Source organism: Pseudophryne corroboree, chromosome 8 (genome assembly GCF_028390025.1).
Source record: "Pseudophryne corroboree isolate aPseCor3 chromosome 8, aPseCor3.hap2, whole genome shotgun sequence".
Classification (NCBI taxonomy): Eukaryota; Metazoa; Chordata; class Amphibia; order Anura; family Myobatrachidae; genus Pseudophryne; species Pseudophryne corroboree.
This window is the reverse complement of record NC_086451.1, coordinates 439084181-439107575: the sequence shown is the minus strand read 5'-3', so window position 1 is coordinate 439107575 and position 23395 is coordinate 439084181. Positions and strand designations below refer to the sequence as shown.

The 23395-nt window shown below is 47.1% G+C and overlaps 1 long non-coding RNA gene across 1 annotated transcript in view; it reads right to left on the bottom strand.

Annotated features, from left to right (window-relative positions):
- The window catches only part of LOC134947940 (uncharacterized), a 37763-nt gene extending 15173 nt beyond the window's left edge, over positions 1-22590 (bottom strand). Inside the window, exons 1-2 of the long non-coding RNA XR_010182871.1 lie at positions 22511-22590; positions 11834-11947 (exon numbers count right to left, since the gene is read on the bottom strand). This is a non-coding gene — a long non-coding RNA (uncharacterized LOC134947940). The remainder of the gene's footprint in view (positions 1-11833; positions 11948-22510) is intronic.
- Positions 22591-23395: the final 805 nt, after the last annotated feature.

The following is a 23395-nucleotide window of genomic DNA, read 5'->3' as shown; positions in this document are numbered from 1 at the left end:
TGCACTTGTGTTGATTAACCTTCTGTGTGAATGCTGAATTCAGCAAGTCTCTTCATGCTATCCTATGCTTCCGTGCCAGCATCCACAAGTCCAGTGGTTACCAGAAACAACTCCCTGTGCTCTCAGGGCTTGCGGCCATTACTGTCTATCTATGCATACACCACATCGGAGTTCCCACCAAAGTTCTCTATGGACAGCACCATGACAGTTCCTGGTCAGCTGATCATCCAAGGCCCAATCTGGAATCACTTCCTCATCATGTGAGTCTCTCATCCAGTCAGCAGTGAACAAGGGGTATAAGTTCCATGTCCCAGCATTGGCAAGCTGTCAGTGCTTTGTTGTCTCTCAGTCTGTAGTGAGCTCCGGCATCTCCAGCTGTATTAGACAAAGTGCTATATCCATCACAGCACTACCTGACTTCCTGGCTGATCTTAAAGGGCCACACTGCTATTTACATCAAAGCGTGTCCAAGTGCACTGTATGCCATCCCAGTGCACTCAAAGACTGTTCTGCATTACACTGCAGCATCTGTGCCTTTCTGGTTCCACCCAGACCCTCCAACATGACCCGCCCCACTAGGTACAAAATGCTCTGTTTCTGGACTTCACTTAATTTATGATTTCCATCACCTGTGTTGAAACAGTTAAATGATAAGAAAGCTGTTTCTTCACAGGTGATGGCAATAATAAATAAAGAGGGAAGTCCAGAAACAGAGCATTTTGTACCTAGTGGGACGGGTCATGTTGGAGGGTCTGATTCCACCCAGCAATGGTAAAACATGCATTGCTGACTCCATTCAGTGTTTTTAGAAAACCTGCATTACTGGTTCCGTCTAGCGCTCCAGAAAATCTGCATTGCTGGTTCCATCCAGTACTCTAGTAAACCTTGATAAAGTCAAATATTACCTTTGAACATAAGCTATATACTTATTATGGACCAAGTACGCAATTGGCGCACGGAGTACCGTAAGGGTATGCACTTAGCATAGCAGACGCTAGGCCGTGGGCGCGAGGCACGAGCGGCACGTACACTCACGGGCTTACGCTTAGTATCAAGCACGCTATAGGCGGCCCGAGTACCGTAATGCTACACTATTGGCGTAGCGGATGCTGTGCCCGAGAGTGGGACACGAGCGGCGCAGACGCTCACTGAATGACACACAGTAAAACCTTGTTAACAACACACTGTAAGGGTATGCTTATACTGTAAACCTTAGTACTGTAATACTACAATGATGTAACGCTTATTGACCTTGATGATATGAAAGCTGTTTGAGCGATTGAGACGCTCAGAAACCCTTTGTAGTAAATGGTGAAATACACAAGACCTGGTATGGATTTAAACGACCACTCAGGCTCTAACACCTTCGTGGAAGATTCTTTTAGTATAAAAAGGGGAAAAACAGTACAGCTTATACACTACAGAACTAACATAAAAATCTAAGCAGAATAACAAGAAATAATATGAACAATAGCGAAGCAATCGCAAACACGAGCAAACAGAAAGATAATAAATGGCAAACACAAAGGATAACAAAATGGCTACAGAGAACTTACACACATGGGAATGATTCGCAAGCGCGTTCTGGAAACCAGCCCTCAGCCTTCAATGTGAAAACCTTGCAGAGAGAGTGAGTGACTGGCCCAGCAATGGTGGTCCTTATATACACAACATACAGTAACAATACAATGGTCCCTATAATCTCATTGTTCATTGGACATAGGAATGTGTCTCTGCATTATAACAAAAGGTCATAGGTGGGTTTGAACAGGTGGGATGTGTCTTTCTCCAACTGCTCAGGTGGGAGGTATCCTCAGGATTCCCGCCGCATGGATAATGAACAGCAAATACAGTGAATGTCTATAAACTACTTTCATACATAACTATACGCAGGAGCGAACAATCTCTTCCTAACCAACACCGAAATGTTACTATTAAAATACTCTACAGCTGGACACCAGACACCACCGTTCAACCTTTATCTGACCCTTCCCATCATGCAAAGAGGAATCTCTCTGTCCACGAACCGTTTACACTAAACATACTTGCTGACATTGTTAAGGGGAATATTATCTATAAAACACGCTATTTAGGTTAAATATGTTGCGATCGAGTCGCTCGCTAGATGCTCACAAACTCCGCCGTAAATACACATCTCCATGCGCACGAGACGTCGAAGCGTCCCTTACGCAACCTCAGGGGATGCGTACGTATGGGGGAGTGGGTGCACGAGCAGCGGGCATGTGCATTGGGGTTAGTACAAGTTACGTGAATCACGATATTTTACGACTTTGACAACCTGCATTGTTGTCTCCACCCAGCATTCCTAGAAAACCTGCATTGCTGATTCCGTCCAGCACTTCAGATAACCTGCATTGCTGTCTCCACCCAGCATTCCTAGAAAACCTGCATTGCTGGTTCCGTCCAGCATTCCGGAAACCCTGCATTTCTGATTCCATTCAGCATTCTCAGAAAACTTGCGCTGCTAGTTCCGTTCAGCACTCCAGAAAACCTGCATTACTGTTTTCATCCAGCATTCCTAGAAAACCTGCATTGCTAGTTCTGGCTAGCATACCAGGTACTCCTCCCTAGCTGGTTCCATCCAGCATCCGGAAATTCTGTCTAGCTGGTTCCATCCAGCATACGGAACTCCAGCCTTGCTGGTTCCGTCCAGCATTCTAAATATCTGCCTTGCTGGTTCCTTTCAGCATTCAGGAAACCTGCCTTGTCGGAAAGCCAATCCCAACATCTTGAAAACCTGCCTTGTCGGAAAGCCAATCCCGACATCCAGAAAACCTGATTTGCTGGTCAAGCCAATCCCAGCGTTCTGATTAATTTGCTTCTGAGCATCCATCAGCCACCCAGTCGCTGGTATCCTCATCCCAGTGACATACTGATATCAGTGACATACCAGCTATCCATTACGCTGGTGATTCCATTCACTAGTGTTCCAGTACCATCATAGCTGGTCTCTTATCACTTTTCTCTCCAGACTTGCTAGCCAATCTACCATGTCTGCATGAGTAGGAGATATCTCAAGGCTGTCCAATTCTGCCCTTATCTCTCAAGTCCAAACCCAATAACCAGACTAAGTCAGAGTTCACAAATACCCACAGCTGTGACAGTAAGCACTGACCAAATGGATCCAGCAGGCAGTGCTGGGTTAAGCTCAGACTTGCTACAAGCTATAGAAGCTCATCTGGAAGGACTCGAGACAGTACAATGACAAGTGGTAAAAGGCCTACACAACCTTTATGCTCGACAAGACTGGTCCCAGGCAATTCTAGCTATGTCACCACCACAATCTGCAGTTCGAGGCTCTCCGTCATCTTCTCCCACCTTATTCAAATGTTCTAGTCCGAGTTCTCCTGCATCAACTCCAGATGTGTCATCTGAACCTTTTATCTAAATACCTGATCTGAAAAAACTTTATAGTGCTGTTGTTAGAAGTATTCCATCAGAGGGGTCGACTCCTTCGTTTGATTATCCTCCGCCCACCAGGATTTCTTTTGCCCATTAATATGAACAATTAAAGACTCTTATTCCATTGTTGAAGCAGTTACAAGACTTTCTCTTCAGCATTGTTCAGAATATTTCTGAACTTCTTGGTGACCCTTTTGATATGGTAAAACTCCCCTCTACTCCCGCCTCAGTAGAAACATCTCTGCTCACTCACACCAAGGGAACAACTGCTACTCTGGGAGAACTACAGTAAGTCTTCACCACTTGCATTGAGTGAGAAGTCCCAGTTTAACCCGAGAACCTAAACTTTCCGAAGAGGAAAACAAATATCACATGCAGCTCTGTCTTTGTTTCTATCGTGGGAGCTCTGATCATTTCATTAGAGACTGTTCTCTTCGTAATCCTAAGAAAGAGGTCACATCCCAACATCGCTGTGTCCATGTCCACAAATCAGCTCAAGCACTCTCTTCGTCTACAGTGTCCTCCGTTCTGGACAGTGGATTTAAGGAAGTCATCCGTAAAGTGGTTCAAATCTATGATTGGGGTCCTAGGACAGTAAGACCCAATTTTGAATTCTGGCACCGAAGGAAGTGGTTAAAAACTCTTATCACTAAAAAGTTCTCTGACTCCAAAGCCCCAAGTGGGGCATCTGTTTCTACAGCCCAAGGAGGGGCTTCTGAACTTCATGTGCCCAGAAGGGTGATAGACTCTGCAGCCTCAAGATAGGCATCTGATATTCTAACCCCAGAAGGGGTGTTCCATAGTTTAGCCCCAGGAGGGGAAGAAGCATCCATTCTGCTGTCCTCTGGTGGGGTATCCATTGTTTATGCTCAAGAAGTGCCATTGGAGTCTCCTACCTCAAGAGAAGTATCTAGTCTGTTAACCCCAGGAGGGGCACTGGATTTTCATGCTCCAATGGAGATTTCCAGCATTTCAGCTCCAAGGGAGGTATCCAGGGCCAAGGTCCCAGGTGAAAATTGTAGGGCTTCAGATATAATCTTCTAAGAGTGCATTCAGAATGGTCCAGCTTCAAGGTGAGCTGCCTGAACATCCAGAATCTATTTCTACTGATCCAAGTATCTGCAGACCCAATCTGGTCTCATCCATCGGTCCAGAGATTCCTTCGGTTCCAGCTGATTCAAGCATCTCGAATCTAAACCGGAACTATCCATCAGTCCCAAGACTTCTCCGGTCCCAGCTGGTTCAAGCTTTTCCAGACCAAATCTGGTCCGATCCGTCAGTCCAGATCAGCCTCCTTCGGTTCTATCTGATTTAAGTTTCCCTGGACAAGTCCCAGTTCCAACCATCTGTCCAAAGTCTCCTTTGGTTCATACTGATTCCAGTTTCTCCGAACCTGGTCCGGTTTAATCCAGTAAATCAAGTAATAGACTCCTGTCAATCTGTTCACTTGATACTCCAGCTCCCATTTACTTTGATGGTGATTATGCTTAGCTCTGTGCATTAGCATGCCAATACCTCACTGAGACTGATTTGGCATCTTCAATAAGTATATCTCCTGCTAACGTAATTAAATATTTTTCACTCTTCTTTGGAATGGGCTAATCCTCTCATAGAGTCCAAAGATACAATATTAAACAATCTTCCTGCTTTCCTAAATTCACTTCAACAAGAATTTGCTACAAAGTCAGTCCACTTGGGACCTTCAAAACATTTTCCTCAAACAACCAGGGATATGCTTACAGCTACGTCCTCGGAAGCATCACTGCTTGAGCCGGACTCTCTGATCTCAGATTTGATAATTGCATATTCTACTCTTTCTCCATCTAACTGCAGCCCTTCTGCAAGTACCCATACCTTGGGTCCAACAATCACTCAGCTTACAGAAAATTCCCCTATTGATCAGTTCTCCGATCCATCACTTTCTAATCAAGATCAAGCCTTGTTGGATTAATACTGTACATCCAATATTTCAAGAATTCCAAGACTCAGAGGACTTCAAAGATAGTTCTAAGATGGCAGGCTATTGATTGAAAAGTTGGTTATGCTTCCTTTGACTCTGCTCCTGAATCCTTGCATAGCTCCAAGTTCATTGAATCATCGTATGCCTTGGATGTCATTACTCCTAAGAAGAAGATACCCATGCTCATCTTAGACTTGGGCTCTGAATCTGATAGTGAATTTCTTGACCACTCAGATTATGTTATGGGAGGTCCTGTTCTTAGCAGTTATACTTTTTTGAATGAGAAGGTTCCAGAGTTACCAACAAGATCTACAGGCCTCTCTATGAAAGGACCTCTCTTCAGGATAAGATTTAATTTAAGCCTTAGTGGAGTGCTAGCTTCAAAAGCCCAATCTTCTCACACTTCAGATCCAGGGAAGGATCCCTCTGCAGTTTATTCCTCGGACTTTCCAGATTAAGATGATTCTGATTTTTCCAATGATGGATGGTCTATTTGTTTAGAATATGAAGATCAGGAAGACTTCTAAGGAACCCAGCTTAAATTTTATTTCAAGTTCCTAGGAACAGACAAAGCACAAACAAAACTCTAAAAGATAAATGCTAGAAGCTTAGAAAATAAAATCCCAGAACTAATTGCAATAATGACAAGGGATGATCTAGCTATTGTGGCAATTACAGAGTCATGGTGCAATGAAAATCATGACTGGGACATAGCTATACCGGGATGTACTTTATTTAGGAAGGACAGAATTGGAAAAATCGGAGGAGGGGTAGCAATGTATGTAAAAAAAGCATAATTACTACCTTAATACAAAGTATTGAATTGAAAACTGAGGCCCTTTGGGTGACCATAGAAACAGGGGAGAAGTTGATTATTCGTATTGGAACTGGACAAGAACCTATTGCAGATGTCAGGATACAGCTGAAATGGCATTAAAAGTAGTGTTCACTCTAGGATTTTTTTAGGGCAGGGTGCTGATCACGGGTAGGGCACATTTATCATTCGGGAGGGCACATTTTTCATTCGGGAGGGCACATTTTTCAGTTAGAAGGGCAAAATTAGGTACATACTATAATGCTTGGTCCTCCCATTCCCACATGTTAAAGAATGGACAGGGGCGTTGTTTTTCATGGGGAAGGGGCATGGCCACATAATAGTGGCAATTCACATTACACCACACAGTAGTGCAGCTAATACACACTACACCAGGTAGAACTTCCTATACACACTGCGACCGGTAGAGCACATTATACATATTGCGCCAGGCAGAGCACGTTATACACATTGCACCAGGTAGAGAGCACTGAGACACATTGCACCAGGTAGAGAGCACCGAGAAACATTACACCAGGTAGAGAGCACTGAGAAGCATTGCACCAGGTAGAGAGCACTGAGAAACATTGCACCAGATAGAAAGCACTGAGACACATTGCACCAGGTAGAGAGCACTGAGAAACATTGCACCAGGTAGAAAGGACTGAGAAACACTGCACCAGGTAAAGAGCACTGAGAAACATTGTACCAGGTAGAGAGCACTGAGAAACATTGCACCAGGTAGAGAGCACTGAGAAACATTGCACCAGGTAGAGAGCACTGAGAAACATTGCACCAGGTAGAGAGCACTGATGAACATTGCACCAGGTAGAGAGCACTGAGAAACATTGCACCAGGTAGAGAGCACTGAGGAACATTGCAACAGGTAGAGATCACCGAGGCACACTGCAACAAGTAGGGCATATTTTTTATCATAGAATTTGATGACAGATAAGAACCATTTTGCCCATCTAGTCTGCACTCCCCTTTTGTTTACCATATTTTTATCTCAAACCTAATTTGATCCTTATTTCTTTGTAAGGATATCATCATGTCTATCCCATGCATGTTTAAATTACTCTACTGTCTTAGCCTCTACCACCTCTGATGGAAGGCTATGCTACATATCCACTACTCTATCTGTGAAGTAAGTTTTCCTCCAATTTTAACTGAACCTTTCCCCTCCAGTCTCAGTGCATGTCCTCGTGTCCTATTTCTTCTCTTCATATGGAGAATGTTTCTCTCCTGGACTTTGTTAAAACCCTTGATATATTTGAAAGTTTCTATCATGTCCCCCCATTCCCTTCTCTGCTCCAAACTATACATATTGAGATTTCTTAGTCTTTCTGGGTATGTTTTGTGATGTAGGCCATGCCCCATTTTAGTTGCCCTTCTTTGTACAGTCTCTAACGTATTAACATCCTTTTGAAGATATGGGGCCAAATGTAATAGAGTGAGCGTTTCAGAAAGTGAGATATTTGGTAAGGTTTTTCAGTTTATTTCCTTGCAGTTTCTGAGTAGCTCCAGACCTACTCCTAGATTGCGATCACCTCAGTCCGTTTAGTTCCTGGTTTGACGTCACAAACATGCCCTGCGTTCGGCCAGCCAATCCCCCATTTCTTCAGCCACTCCAGCGTTTTTACCTGGCACGTCTGCGTTTTTATCTGGCACACCTGCGTTTTTTAGCACACTCCCTGAAAACGGCCAGTTTCCGCCCAGAAACACCCACTTCCTGTCAATCACACTACAATCAGCAGAGCGATTGCAAAGCTTAGTTGGCCCGTGAGTAAAATAGCATAGTTTTGTGTAAAATTGCTTAGCGTGTGAGCCCTCCTGTGCATACCCATGTGCAGAACTGACAGATTTTAGCCTAGTAGCAATTCTGCTAAAAATAGCAGCGAGCGAACAACTCGGAATGACCACCAATACCCGCAAATCCATCTCTAAAGCTATCTTCTTGCCCTTGAGGCGCTCAGGGCAAAAATAGGGGCGTGGCTTCATATGGGGGCGTGGTCAGTTACGCCCCCATTTGTGCCCCTGTAGCGCAGCTGGAATAAAAATAAAAATAAAATAAAAGTATACTTACAATCCCCGCTCCTGATTCCAGACCTCCTCCTCCACCAGCGCCGCTCTTCTCCAATCCTCGGATCTATGGGAGAGACGTCATTACGTCTCTCCCATAGCACAGCATAGACACTAGAGGTCAATTATGACCCCTAGTGTCTGTGCCACTATGCTGTGTGGTGTGCGATGACGTCATCGCGCACTGCACAGCAAAGGTCCTCTCCATGAAGAGAAACTAGACGCTACGCGTCTAGTTTCCCTTCATGGAGAGGACCTTTGCTGTGCGGTGCGCGATGACGTCATCGCACACCGCACAGCACAGGTCCTCTCCATGAAGGGAAACTAGACGCGTAGCATCTGGTTCCCTTCAAAGCGGGAAACCAGCGGCGGGCACAGCGGGGGGCACAGTGGCGGATCTTGCCAGGGTGCGGCGCCCTCCAGATGGCGCCGGCACCCTCCGGAAGGCGGCGCCCGGGCAAAAGTACTGCTTGCCCGTGGCAAGAGCCGCCACTGCACACACTAATTGTGCCTAGTACAGGGGAAACCCTTCTCTCGTCATACTTTCACGTCAATTCTCTGTATGGGCCATGAAAAAACATGGGACTAGTGACACAAATAGCATGCTTTATCACACTTTTCCTGGCCATGTCTGTGCCTGTGTGTCCCCATATGCCACTGCAGCAACAGTTGACTTACATTACTGTTTACTCCTCAGCATAAGCTCAGCGGCTGGCTCTGATACCTGGAAGTCCCACTTGACAAGAGCAGGAGGAGGAAAGGCCGGTGGCAGAGCATGGGGGATACACGCCTGATCAGCGCTGCCTGCTGTAACGTATACAGCAGCCAGCGCTGCAGCTGTCAGAACATACAAAGGCAGCCAATCGGAGTGGATGCAGACTTTACGCCCACAGGGCAAATGTGCTGTGTACAAAGCACCATCTGCACTACCCTAGTTACAGCCCTGGTGTACGTCCTGGACATCCCCACCAACGGAGTCCCCATCAGCCTTTACCAGGCTGTGCCCCAACCTGACAACGGAGGCTGCTTTGGTGCAGAGTACAGCCATGGGGGCCTTTACCTAGAGTTGCCACCTCTCCCGGAATTCCTGGATTCTCCAGGTTTTGGTGGCAACCCTCCAGGAGGCTTTTTCTGTCTCCTGGATTCCGGGCATCTCCTGGAATAAGGGGACTCGCCCCGCCCCTCCCGTGCGTCACCAACTCATGTACAGACACTACAGTGTGGTGCGTGACGTTTGCGCTGCAGCTGCTGGCCGAACAGGAGGGGAGGTCCCGCCCGCACCCATCCATCTGGAAGCGGAGATCTGCGCTGCTGCATGCCAAACTTCGTTGACGTCATCGTGCGGTGGCGGACCTCAAAGGAAGGCACAGCGCTGCGGCAGGTTGTGACCCAGCAGCTGTACGAGCAGTTGGGGAGCAACCTTCCTCTCTGCCTTTGTTGAGTGTTAGCTCTGCCTCTTTCCTGCCTGTAGCAGCTGCACGCAACACTTGGCTGTTCTAAAATTCCTGCCAGTCTGCCCTCAGTCACTGATGACAGCGCAGGAGGTTGGTGGGCTGTGACAAGGTTTTGGATGGATGAGTGGGCTGTCTGTGTGTGTGTGTGTGTGTGTGTGTGTGTGTGTGTGTGTTTGTTTGTTTGTTTCTTTAGTTTAACCCCAGTGCTCCTACCTCCAGTTTAACAGGGAACAGAGTTAACATTGCAGTCATGCATAGAGATACTGTATGTCACTTTATTTTACCTACTGTCTTGCTGTAGTTTTATTTTCTTACTATCTCTACACTAGTACATACTATTTGTAAGCTTGACTTAAATGTAACTGGTATATAACTAACCCCTGTATAGAATATCAAGTAATGGATGCATCTAGAGGGCCCTACACCACTTAGCGATTACACTGAAAGATATGAACAACTGTGACATACTGGAATGTTAACAGATATTGGAAAGTTCCAAAAGCAATTTGATTCTTATCAGTGAGTGGGGGAGTGTATGGCCCCAAAACCAGTTAAACCAGTTCTGGCAGACCCTGCCACATGTAGGGGGTTAGGACAGGAAATGTAGGGGGGTTTTCAGCACAAGGAACAAAGCACAGGCTACAGTTCAGTGTGACCAGGGATGAAACCCTATGCTAGGGCTGTGGAACAGGCATGGTACTCCACAGCCCCTGGCATTATGGAACAGCATGTAGGAGCTGCTAGGAAGAGCAAAAGATATCCAGATTCGCAGTGTGAGAGCAGCCACAGCATGAGCAATCAGTGAAGAAACAAAGGGGATCCCCACTTTCAGGGGTACCCTAAAAGCAGGACAGGAGGTGTGAGTCTTTGGGAGAGGACTATCTGGGTGAGTGGTAGGAAACCACATGTGGCAGAAGGCCCCCAGTGATGAGTCCATGAGAGATCCCATTTATATAGACTGCAGATATCCTCATGCGAATTGGGGGTGAATACACCTAAATGAATCTCAGTTTGCGGCCGCCGCACTACTGATTCCCAGAGACTGCGCCGGTATGTACTGTAATGCTGTCCCATCATTGTTTATGCTGTTGTTGCCATTGAAGTGAATGAAAAGAAATGTAACCTGATGTAATATATATGAATATTGTGCTAGAGAGAGAATAAGAAATGAAATGTTATTGTCGTGATAACCCTGTAAGAACTGTGAATAAACTGCTTGCTTATGTGATTAAATGGCCTGGCGTGCAATGCTTTGAAATGACTGACGGACCTGGCCCTGCACGGCTATCACACATATTATGTTCATTAATGAACGAGATATCGTTCATATCTTTCAGTGTGTATGCACCAACGAAGAACAATGAGCGGGCCCACACTCATTCATCGTTGGTGCTGGTTTGTTTATGCCTGCAAGCCAATATGGACAATCTCATCCATATTAGCATGCAGGGCTATTGGGCCAGATAGTGTCACCCCCTCCCCGCCGCTGGATCTCCAGGAATCGATGATGCATGAGGTGGCAACCCTACCTGTACCTAGCTTTATTGGCCTCCCTCTCCCTCTGACATCATGAACCCCGCTACCCCTGTGTATTTGAGACCTGTGCCACTTGACCCCTGTAGTGACACCTTGTACTCTCCTACATCCCCATGTATGACAAAGTGTACACCCCCTACCCCTCTGTGTGTGTGACAGAATGTACCGTCATATGTATGACACGCTGTACGCTGTACACCCTGTATTCATGTGTGTGTGACACAATGTACCGCCATATGTATGACACTCTGTACACCCTGTATTCATGTGTGTGTGACATATTGTACCGCCATATGTATGACACTCTGTACACCATGTATTCATGTGTGTGGGACACAATGTACCGCCCTACCCCACCTTGGGGTATGACACCCTGTGCCCGCAATCCCTGTGTGTATTGCCATTAAAAACTCATATTTTAATGCTACCTGTCTTTCTTGGGGGTGGGCTGGTGGGGGTAACAAAAACACCTGGAGAATTAAAATACCAACATGGTAAGCCTGTTCTTTCTTTCATTAAAAAGGAGAACATATTATTTCCAATATTTTTTTTTTTATAACTTACCATTGCTCACTGTGGATGACATGCAGGCGTAGCTAACTTCAGGCAAACAGGTATCCGCTAACAAATTATCAACACAACTTCCATCAGCACATAGGTAGCATTTAAGTCTATGACCTGAAAGGAGAAAATAGAGTTCCAGTAAGAAAGGTGTAGTATTCCTAACTACTGTATCAGGTACAGTACAGACAGCAGCAGTGCCAGTCTCCTCCTCACACACTACTACACCATGACATGTATACACAGCACAGGTACAGTACATACAGCAGCAGTGCCAGTCTCCCCTCACACACTACTACACCATGACATGTATACACAGCACAGGTACAGTACAGACAGCAGCAGTGCCAGTCTCCTCCTCACACACTACTACACCATGACATGTATACACAGCACAGGTACAGTACAGACAGCAGCAGTGCCAGTCTCCTCCTCACACACTACTAAACCATGACATGTACACACAGCACAGGTACAGTACAGACAGCAGCAGCACCAGTCTCCTCCTCACACACTACTACAATATGACATGTATACACAGCACAGGTACAGTACAGACAGCAGCAGTGCCAGTCTCCTCCTCACACACTACTACACCATGACATGTACACACAGCACAGGTACAGTACAGACAACAGCAGTGCCAGTCTCCTCCTCACACACTACTAAACCATGACATGTACACACAGCACAGGTACAGAACAGACAGCAGCAGCACCAGTCTCCTCCTCACACACTACTACACCATGACATGTATACACAGCACAGGTACAGTACAGACAGCAGCAGTGCCAGTCTCCTCCTCACACACTACTATACCATGACATGTACACACAGCACAGGTACAGTACAGACAGCAGCAGTGCCAGTCTCCTCTCACACACTACTACACCATGACATGTATACACAGCACAGGTACAGTACAGACAGCAGCAGTGCCAGTCTCCTCTCACACACTACTACACCATGACATGTATACACTAGAGATGAGCGCCGGAAATTTTTCGGGTTTTGTGTTTTGGTTTTGGGTTCGGTTCCGCGGCCGTGTTTTGGGTTCGACCGCGTTTTGGCAAAACCTCACCGAATTTTTTTTGTCGGATTCGGGTGTGTTTTGGATTCGGGTGTTTTTTTAAAAAAAACCTAAAAAACAGCTTAAATCATAGAATTTGGGGGTAATTTTGATCCCAAAGTATTATTAACCTCAAAAAACATAATTTACACTCATTTTCAGCCTATTCTGAACACATCACACCTCACAATATTATTTTTAGTCCTAAAATTTGCACCGAGGTAGCTGTGTGAGTAAGATAAGCGACCCTAGTGGCCGACACAAACACCGGGCCCATCTAGGAGTGGCACTGCAGTGTCACGCAGGATGGCCCTTCCAAAAAACCCTCCCCAAACAGCACATGACGCAAAGAAAAAAAGAGGCGCAATGAGGTAGCTGACTGTGTGAGTAAGATTAGCGACCCTAGTGGCCGACACAAACACCGGGCACATCTAGGAGTGGCACTGCAGTGTCACGCAGGATGTCCCTTCCAAAAAACCCTCCCCAAACAGCACATGACGCAAAGAAAAAAAGAGGCGCAATGAGGTAGCTGTGTGAGTAAGATTAGCGACCCTAGTGGCCGACACAAACACCGGGCCCATCTAGGAGTGGCACTGCAGTGTCACGCAGGATGTCCCTTCCAAAAAACCCTCCCCAATCAGCACATGATGCAAAGAAAAAGAAAAGAAAAAAGAGGTGCAAGATGGAATTATCCTTGGGCCCTCCCACCCACCCTTATGTTGTATAAACAAAACAGGACATGCACACTTTAACCAACCCATCATTTCAGTGACAGGGTCTGCCACACGACTGTGACTGATATGACGGGTTGGTTTGGACCCCCCCCAAAAAAGAAGCAATTAATCTCTCCTTGCACAAACTGGCTCTACAGAGGCAAGATGTCCACCTCATCTTCACCCTCCGATATATCACCGTGTACATCCCCCTCCTCACAGATTATCAATTCGTCCCCACTGGAATCCACCATCTCAGCTCCCTGTGTACTTTGTGGAGGCAATTGCTGCTGGTCAATGTCTCCGCGGAGGAATTGATTATAATTCATTTTAATGAACATCATCTTCTCCACATTTTCTGGATGTAACCTCGTACGCCGATTGCTGACAAGGTGAGCGGCGGCACTAAACACTCTTTCGGAGTACACACTTGTGGGAGGGCAACTTAGGTAGAATAAAGCCAGTTTGTGCAAGGGCCTCCAAATTGCCTCTTTTTCCTGCCAGTATAAGTACGGACTGTGTGACGTGCCTACTTGGATGCGGTCACTCATATAATCCTCCACCATTCTATCAATGTTGAGAGAATCATATGCAGTGACAGTAGACGACATGTCCGTAATCGTTGTCAGGTCCTTCAGTCCGGACCAGATGTCAGCATCAGCAGTCGCTCCAGACTGCCCTGCATCACCGCCAGCGGGTGGGCTCGGAATTCTGAGCCTTTTCCTCGCACCCCCAGTTGCGGGAGAATGTGAAGGAGGAGATGTTGACAGGTCGCGTTCCGCTTGACTTGACAATTTTGTCACCAGCAGGTCTTTCAACCCCAGCAGACCTGTGTCTGCCGGAAAGAGAGATCCAAGGTAGGCTTTAAATCTAGGATCGAGCACGGTGGCCAAAATGTAGTGCTCTGATTTCAACAGATTGACCACCCGTGAATCCTTGTTAAGCGAATTAAGGGCTGCATCCACAAGTCCCACATGCCTAGCGGAATCGCTCCGTGTTAGCTCCTTCTTCAATGCCTCCAGCTTCTTCTGCAAAAGCCTGATGAGGGGAATGACCTGACTCAGGCTGGCAGTGTCTGAACTGACTTCACGTGTGGCAAGTTCAAAGGGCATCAGAACCTTGCACAACGTTGAAATCATTCTCCACTGCACTTGAGACAGGTGCATTCCATCTCCTATATCGTGCTCAATTGTATAGGCTTGAATGGCCTTTTGCTGCTCCTCCAACCTCTGAAGCATATAGAGGGTTGAATTCCACCTCGTTACCACTTCTTGCTTCAGATGATGGCAGGGCAGGTTCAGTAGTTTTTGGTGGTGCTCCAGTCTTCTGTACGTGGTGCCTGTACGCCGAAAGTGTCCCGCAATTTTTCTGGCCACCGACAGCATCTCTTGCACGCCCCTGTCGTTTTTTAAAAAATTCTGCACCACCAAATTCAAGGTATGTGCAAAACATGGGACGTGCTGGAATTTGCCCATATTTAATGCACACACAATATTGCTGGCGTTGTCCGATGCCACAAATCCACAGGAGAGTCCAATTGGGGTAAGCCATTCCGCGATGATCTTCCTCAGTTGCCGTAAGAGGTTTTCAGCTGTGTGCGTATTCTGGAAAGCGGTGATACAAAGCGTAGCCTGCCTAGGAAAGAGTTGGCGTTTGCGAGATGCTGCTACTGGTGCCGCCGCTGCTGTTCTTGCGGCGGGAGTCCATACATCTACCCAGTGGGCTGTCACAGTCATATAGTCCTGACCCTGCCCTGCTCCACTTGTCCACATGTCCGTGGTTAAGTGGACATTGGGTACAACTGCATTTTTTAGGAGACTGGTGAGTCTTTTTCTGACGTCCGTGTACATTCTCGGTATCGCCTGCCTAGAGAAGTGGAACCTAGATGGTATTTGGTAACGGGGGCACACTGCCTCAATAAATTGTCTAGTTCCCTGTGAACTAACGGCGGATACCGGACGCACGTCTAACACCAACATAGTTGTCAAGGACTCAGTTATCCGCTTTGCAGTAGGATGACTGCTGTGATATTTCATCTTCCTCGCAAAGGACTGTTGAACAGTCAATTGCTTACTGGAAGTAGTACAAGTGGGCTTACGACTTCCCCTCTGGGATGACCATCGACTCCCAGCGGCAACAACAGCAGCGCCAGCAGCAGTAGGCGTTACACGCAAGGATGCATCAGAGGAATCCCAGGCAGGAGAGGACTCGTCAGACTTGCCAGTGACATGGCCTGCAGGACTATTGGCATTCCTGGGGAAGGAGGAAATTGACACTGAGGGAGTTGGTGGGGTGGTTTGCGTGAGCTTGGTTACAAGAGGAAGGGATTTACTGGTCAGTGGACTGCTTCCGCTGTCACCCAAAGTTTTTGAACTTGTCACTGACTTATTATGAATGCGCTGCAGGTGACGTATAAGGGAGGATGTTCCGAGGTGGTTAACGTCCTTACCCCTACTTATTACAGCTTGACAAAGGGAACACACGGCTTGACACCTGTTGTCCGCATTTCTGGTGAAATACCTCCACACCGAAGAGCTGATTTTTTTGGTATTTTCACCTGGCATGTCAACGGCCATATTCCTCCCACGGACAACAGGTGTCTCCCCGGGTGCCTGACTTAAACAAACCACCTCACCATCAGAATCCTCCTGGTCAATTTCCTCCCCAGCGCCAGCAACACCCATATCCTCCTCATCCTGGTGTACTTCAACACTGACATCTTCAATCTGACTATCAGGAACTGGACTGCGGGTGCTCCTTCCAGCACTTGCAGGGGGCATGCAAATAGTGGAAGGCGCATGCTCTTCACGTCCAGTGTTGGGAAGGTCAGGCATCGCAAACGACACAATTGGACTCTCCTTGTGGATTTGGGATTTCAAAGAACGCACAGTTCTTTGCGGTGCTTTTGCCAGCTTGAGTCTTTTCAGTTTTCTAGCGAGAGGCTGAGTGCTTCCATCCTCATGTGAAGCTGAACCACTAGCCATGAACATAGGCCAGGGCCTCAGCCGTTCCTTGCCACTCCGTGTGGTAAATGGCATATTGGCAAGTTTACGCTTCTCCTCCGACAATTTTATTTTAGGTTTTGGAGTCCTTTTTTTTCTGATATTTGGTGTTTTGGATTTGACATGCTCTGTACTATGACATTGGGCATCGGCCTTGGCAGACGACGTTGCTGGCATTTCATCGTCTCGGCCATGACTAGTGGCAGCAGCTTCAGCACGAGGTGGAAGTGGATCTTGATCTTTCCCTAATTTTGGAACCTCAACTTTTTTGTTCTCCATATTTTATAGGCAGAACTAAAAGGCACCTCAGGTAAACAATGGAGATGGATGGATTGGATACTAGTATACAATTATGGACGGACTGCCACGGTTAGGTGGTATAAAAAAACCACGGTTAGGTGGTATATATTATAATAATAATACAATTATGGATGGACGGACTGCCTGCCGACTGCCGACACAGAGGTAGCCACAGCCGTGAACTACCGCACTGTACACTGGTTGATAAAGAGATAGTAGTATACTCGTAACAACTAGTATGACACTATGACGACGGTATAAAGAATGAAAAAAAAACCACGGTTAGGTGGTATATATTATAATAATAATACAATTATGGATGGACGGACTGCCTGCCGACTGCCGACACAGAGGTAGCCACAGCCGTGAACTACCGCACTGTACACTGGTTGATAAAGAGATAGTAGTATACTCGTAACAACTAGTATGACACTATGACGACGGTATAAAGAATGAAAAAAAAACCACGGTTAGGTGGTATATATTATAATAATAATACAATTATGGATGGACGGACTGCCTGCCGACTGCCGACACAGAGGTAGCCACAGCCGTGAACTACCGCACTGTACACTGGTTGATAAAGAGATAGTAGTATACTCGTAACAACTAGTATGACACTATGACGACGGTATAAAGAATGAAAAAAAAACCACGGTTAGGTGGTATATATTATAATAATAATACAATTATGGATGGACGGACTGCCTGCCGACTGCCGACACAGAGGTAGCCACAGCCGTGAACTACCGCACTGTACACTGGTTGATAAAGAGATAGTAGTATACTCGTAACAACTAGTATGACACTATGACGACGGTATAAAGAATGCAAAAAAAACCACAGTTAGGTGGTATGTATTATAATAATAATACAATTATGGATGGACGGACTGCCTGCCGACTGCCGACACAGAGGTAGCCACAGCCGTGAACTACCGCACTGTACACTGGTTGATAAAGAGATAGTAGTATACTCGTAACAACTAGTATGACACTATGACGGTATAAAGAATGAAAAAAAAACCACGGTTAGGTGGTATATATTATAATAATAATAGAATTATGGATGGACGGACTGCCTGCCGACTGCCGACACAGAGGTAGCCACAGCCGTGAACTACCGCACTGTACACTGGTTGATAAAGAGATAGTAGTATACTCGTAACAATTAGGATGACACTATGACGGTATAAAGAATGGAAAAAAAACCACGGTTAGGTGGTAGGTATATAATAATAAATAATACAATTCTGGTCGGACGGACTGCCTGCCGTGTGCCGACACAGAGGTAGCCACAGCCGTGAACTACCGCACTGTACACTGGTTGATAAAGAGATAGTAGTATACTCGTAACAATTAGGATGACACTATGACGGTATAAAGAATGAAAAAAAAACCACGGTTAGGTGGTAGGTATATAATAATAAATAATACAATTCTGGTCGGACGGACTGCCTGCCGTGTGCCGACACAGAGGTAGCCACAGCCGTGAACTACCGCACTGTACACTGGTTGATAAAGAGATAGTAGTATACTCGTAACAATTAGGATGACACTATGACGGTATAAAGAATGAAAAAAAAACCACGGTTAGGTGGTAGGTATATAATAATAAATAATACAATTCTGGTCGGACGGACTGCCTGCCGTGTGCCGACACAGAGGTAGCCACAGCCGTGAACTACCGCACTGTACTGTGTCTGCTGCTAATATAGACTGGTTGATATTTAAAGAGATATTAGTAGTATACAACAATACTATACTGGTGGTCAGGCACTGGTCACCACTCCTGCAGCAAAAGTGTGCACTGTTAATTAATATAATTGTACTCCTGGCTCCTGCTAACAACCTGCAGTGCTCCCCAGTCTCCCCCACAATTAATTATAAGCTTTTAATTTATACATTGATGACTGTGCAGCACACTGGGCTGAGCTGAGTGCACACAGACTGAGTCACACTGTGTGACTGACTGTGCTGTGTATCGTTTTTTTTTTCAGGCAGAGAACGGATATAGCAGAGAGAAGTGAACGGATATATTATATTAAATAAAAGTTAACTAGCAACTGCACTGGTCACTGACTGTGGTAAACTAACTCTGTCTGCGACTCTGCACAATCTCTCTCTATCTAATCTATCTATCTCTATTCTAATGGAGAGGACGCCAGACACGTCCTCTCCCTATCAATCTCAATGCACGAGTGAAAATGGCGGCGACGCGCGGCTCCTTATATAGAATCCGAGTCTCGCGATAGAATCCGAGCCTCGCGAGAATCCGACAGCGTCATGATGACGTTCGGGCGCGCTCGGGTTAACCGAGCAAGGCGGGAAGATCCGAGTCGCTCGGACCCGTGGAAAAAAAAGTGAAGTTCGTGCGGGTTCGGATTCAAAGAAACCGAACCCGCTCATCTCTAGTATACACAGCACAGGTACAGTACAGACAGCAGCAGTGCCAGTCTCCCCTCACACACTACTACACCATGACATGTATACACAGCACAGGTACAGTACAGACAGCAGCAGTGCCAGTCTCCCCTCACACACTACTACACCATGACATGTATACACAGCACAGGTACAGTACAGACAGCAGCAGTGCCAGTCTCCTCTCACACACTACTACACCATGACATGTATACACAGCACAGGTACAGTACAGACAGCAGCAGCAGTGCCAGTCTCCTCTCACACACTACTACACCATGACATGTATACACAGCACAGGTCCAGTACACACAGCAGCAGTGCCAGTCTCCCCTCACACACTACTACACCATGACATGTATACACAGCACAGGTACAGTACAGACAGCAGCAGTGCCAGTCTCCTCTCACACACTACTACACCATGACATGTACACACAGCACAGGTACAGTACAGACAGCAGCAGTGACAGTCTCCTCTCACACACTACTACACCATGACATGTATACACAGCACAGGTACAGTACAGACAGCAGCAGTGCCAGTCTCTCCTCACACACTACTACACCATGACATGTATACACAGCACAGGTACAGTACAGACAGCAGCAGTACCAGTCTCCTCTCACACACTACTACACCATGACATGTATACACAGCACAGGTACAGTACAGACAGCAGTAGTGCCAGTCTCCTCTCACACACTACTACACCATGACATGTATACACAGCACAGGTACAGTACAGACAGCAGCAGTGCCAGTCTCCTCCTCACACACTACTATACCATGACATGTATACACAGCACAGGTACAGTACAGACAGCAGCAGTGCCAGTCTCCTCCTCACACACTACAACACCATGACATGTACACACAGCACAGGTACAGTACAGACAGCAGCAGTGCCAGTCTCCTCTCACACACTACTACACCATGACATGTATACACAGCACAGGTACAGTACAGACAGCATCAGTGCCAGTCTCCTCCTCACACACTACTACACCATGACATGTACACACAGCACAGGTACAGTACAGACAGCAGCAGTGCCAGTCTCCTCCTCACACACTACTAAACCAAGACATGTACACACAGCACAGGTACAGAACAGACAGCAGCAGCACCAGTCTCCTCCTCACACACTACTACACCATGACATGTATACACAGCACAGGTACAGTACAGACAGCAGCAGTGCCAGTCTCCTCCTCACACACTACTACACCATGACATGTACACACAGCACAGGTACAGTACAGACAGCAGCAGTGCCAGTCTCCTCTCACACACTACTAAACCATGACATGTACACACAGCACAGGTACAGAACAGACAGCAGCAGCACCAGTCTCCTCCTCACACACTACTACACCATGACATGTATACACAGCACAGGAACAGTACAGACAGCAGCAGTGCCAGTCTCCTCCTCACACACTACTACACCATGACATGTACACACAGCACAGGTACAGTACAGACAGCAGCAGTGCCAGTCTCCTCTCACACACTACTATACTATGACATGTACACACAGCACACGTACAGTACAGACAGCAGCAGTGCCAGTCTCCTCCTCACACACTACTACACCATGACATGTACACACAGCACAGGTACAGTACAGACAGCAGCAGTGCCAGTCTCCTCTCACACACTACTACACCATGACATGTATACACAGCACAGGTACAGTACAGACAGCAGCAGTGCCAGTCTCCTCCTCACACACTACTATACCATGACATGTATACACAGCACAGGTACAGTACAGACAGCAGCAGTGCCAGTCTCCTCCTCACACACTACTACACCATGACATGTACACACAGCACAGGTACAGTACAGACAGCAGCAGTGCCAGTCTCCTCACACACTACTACACCATGACATGTACACACAGCACAGGTACAGTACAGACAGCAACAGTGCCAGTCTCCTCACACACTACTACACCATGACATGTACACACAGCACAGGTACAGTACAGACAGCAGCAGTGCCAGTCTCCCCTCACAAACTACTACACCATGACATGTACACACAGCACAGGTACAGTACAGACAGCAGCAGTGCCAGTCTCTCCTCACACACTACTACACCATGACATGTATACACAGCACAGGTACAATACAGACAGCAGCAGTGCCAGTCTCCCCTCACACACTGCTACACCATGACATGTATACACAGCACAGGTACAGTACACACAGCAGCAGTGCCAGTCTCCACTCACACACTATTACACCATAACATGTACACACAGCACAGGTACAGTACAGACAGCAGCAGTGCCAGTCTCCTCCTCACACACTACTAAACCATGACATGTACACACAGCACATGTACAGTACAGACAGCAGCAGTGCCAGTCTCCTCTCACACACTACTACACCATGACATGTATACACAGCACAGGTACAGTACAGACAGCAGCAGTGCCAGTATCCCCTCACACACTACTACACCATGACATGTATACACAGCACAGGTACAGTACAGAAAGCAGCAGCACCAGTCTCCTCCTCACACACTACTACACCATGACATGTATACACAGCACAGGTACAGTACAGACAGCAGCAGCGCCAGTCTCCTCCTCACACACTACTACACCATGACATGTACACACAGCACAGGTACAGTACACACAGCAGAAGTACCAGTCTCCTCCTCACACACTACTACACCATGACATGTATACACAGCACAGGTACAGTACAGACAGCAGCAGTGCCAGTATCCCCTCACACACTACTACACCATGACATGTATACACAGCACAGGTACAGTACAGACAGCAGCAGTGCCAGTCTCCTCCTCACACACTACTAAACCATGACATGTACACACAGCACAGGTACAGAACAGACAGCAGCAGCACCAGTCTCCTCCTCACACACTACTACACCATGACATGTACACACAGCACAGGTACAGTACAGACAGCAGCAGTGCCAGTCTCCTCTCACACACTACTACACCATGACATGTATACACAGCACAGGTACAGTACAGACAGCAGCAGTGCCAGTGTCCTCACACACACTGCTACACCATGACATGTATACACAGCACAGGTACAGTACAGACAGCAGCAGTGCCAGTCTCCTCCTCACACACTACTATACCATGACATGTATACACAGCACAGGTACAGTCATACTTGCCGACATCCTGGCTGCTCTCTGCGGGAGAGAGCAGCCAGGTCGGCTCAGCAAGGGGGCAGAGGAGGGATATGACGTGGGGAGGAGGCGGGGTGGAGGCGGAGCAAGGGTGGGGCGGGGGCGGAGCAAGGGCGGGGTCACGCTGACACCCGCTTTAAGCCACGCCCCCCGCTCTGTAATGCCGCGATCACCGGCATTACACGGCAGGGGGCGTGGCTATGATGACGCGATTCTGCAAGAATCGCGTCATCAACTGCCCGGACCGCCCACTTTACATACTAAGTGGGCGGACGGGCAGGGGGACCCCCGTTTCCGGGAGACTTGCCTGCTCTTCCGTGGGGCCGGGAGGGTCACCCGATTTTCGGGAGCCTCCCGGCCATTCCGGGAGAGTAGGCAAGTATGGGTACAGTACAGACAGCAGCAGTGCCAGTCTCCTCCTCACACACTACTACACCATGACATGTATACACAGCACAGGTACAGTACAGACAGCAGCAGTGCCAGTCTCCTCTCACACACTACTACACCATGACATGTATACACAGCACAGGTACAGAACAGACAGCAGCAGCACCAGTCTCCTCCTCACACACTACTACACCATGACATGTATACACAGCACAGGAACAGTACAGACAGCAGCAGTGCCAGTCTCCTCCTCACACACTACTACACCATGACATGTACACACAGCACAGGTACAGTACAGACAGCAGCAGTGCCAGTCTCCTCTCACACACTACTACACCATGACATGTATACACAGCACAGGAACAGTACAGACAGCAGCAGTGCCAGTCTCCTCCTCACACACTACTATACCATGACATGTATACACAGCACAGGTACAGTACAGACAGCAGCAGTGCCAGTCTCCTCATCAC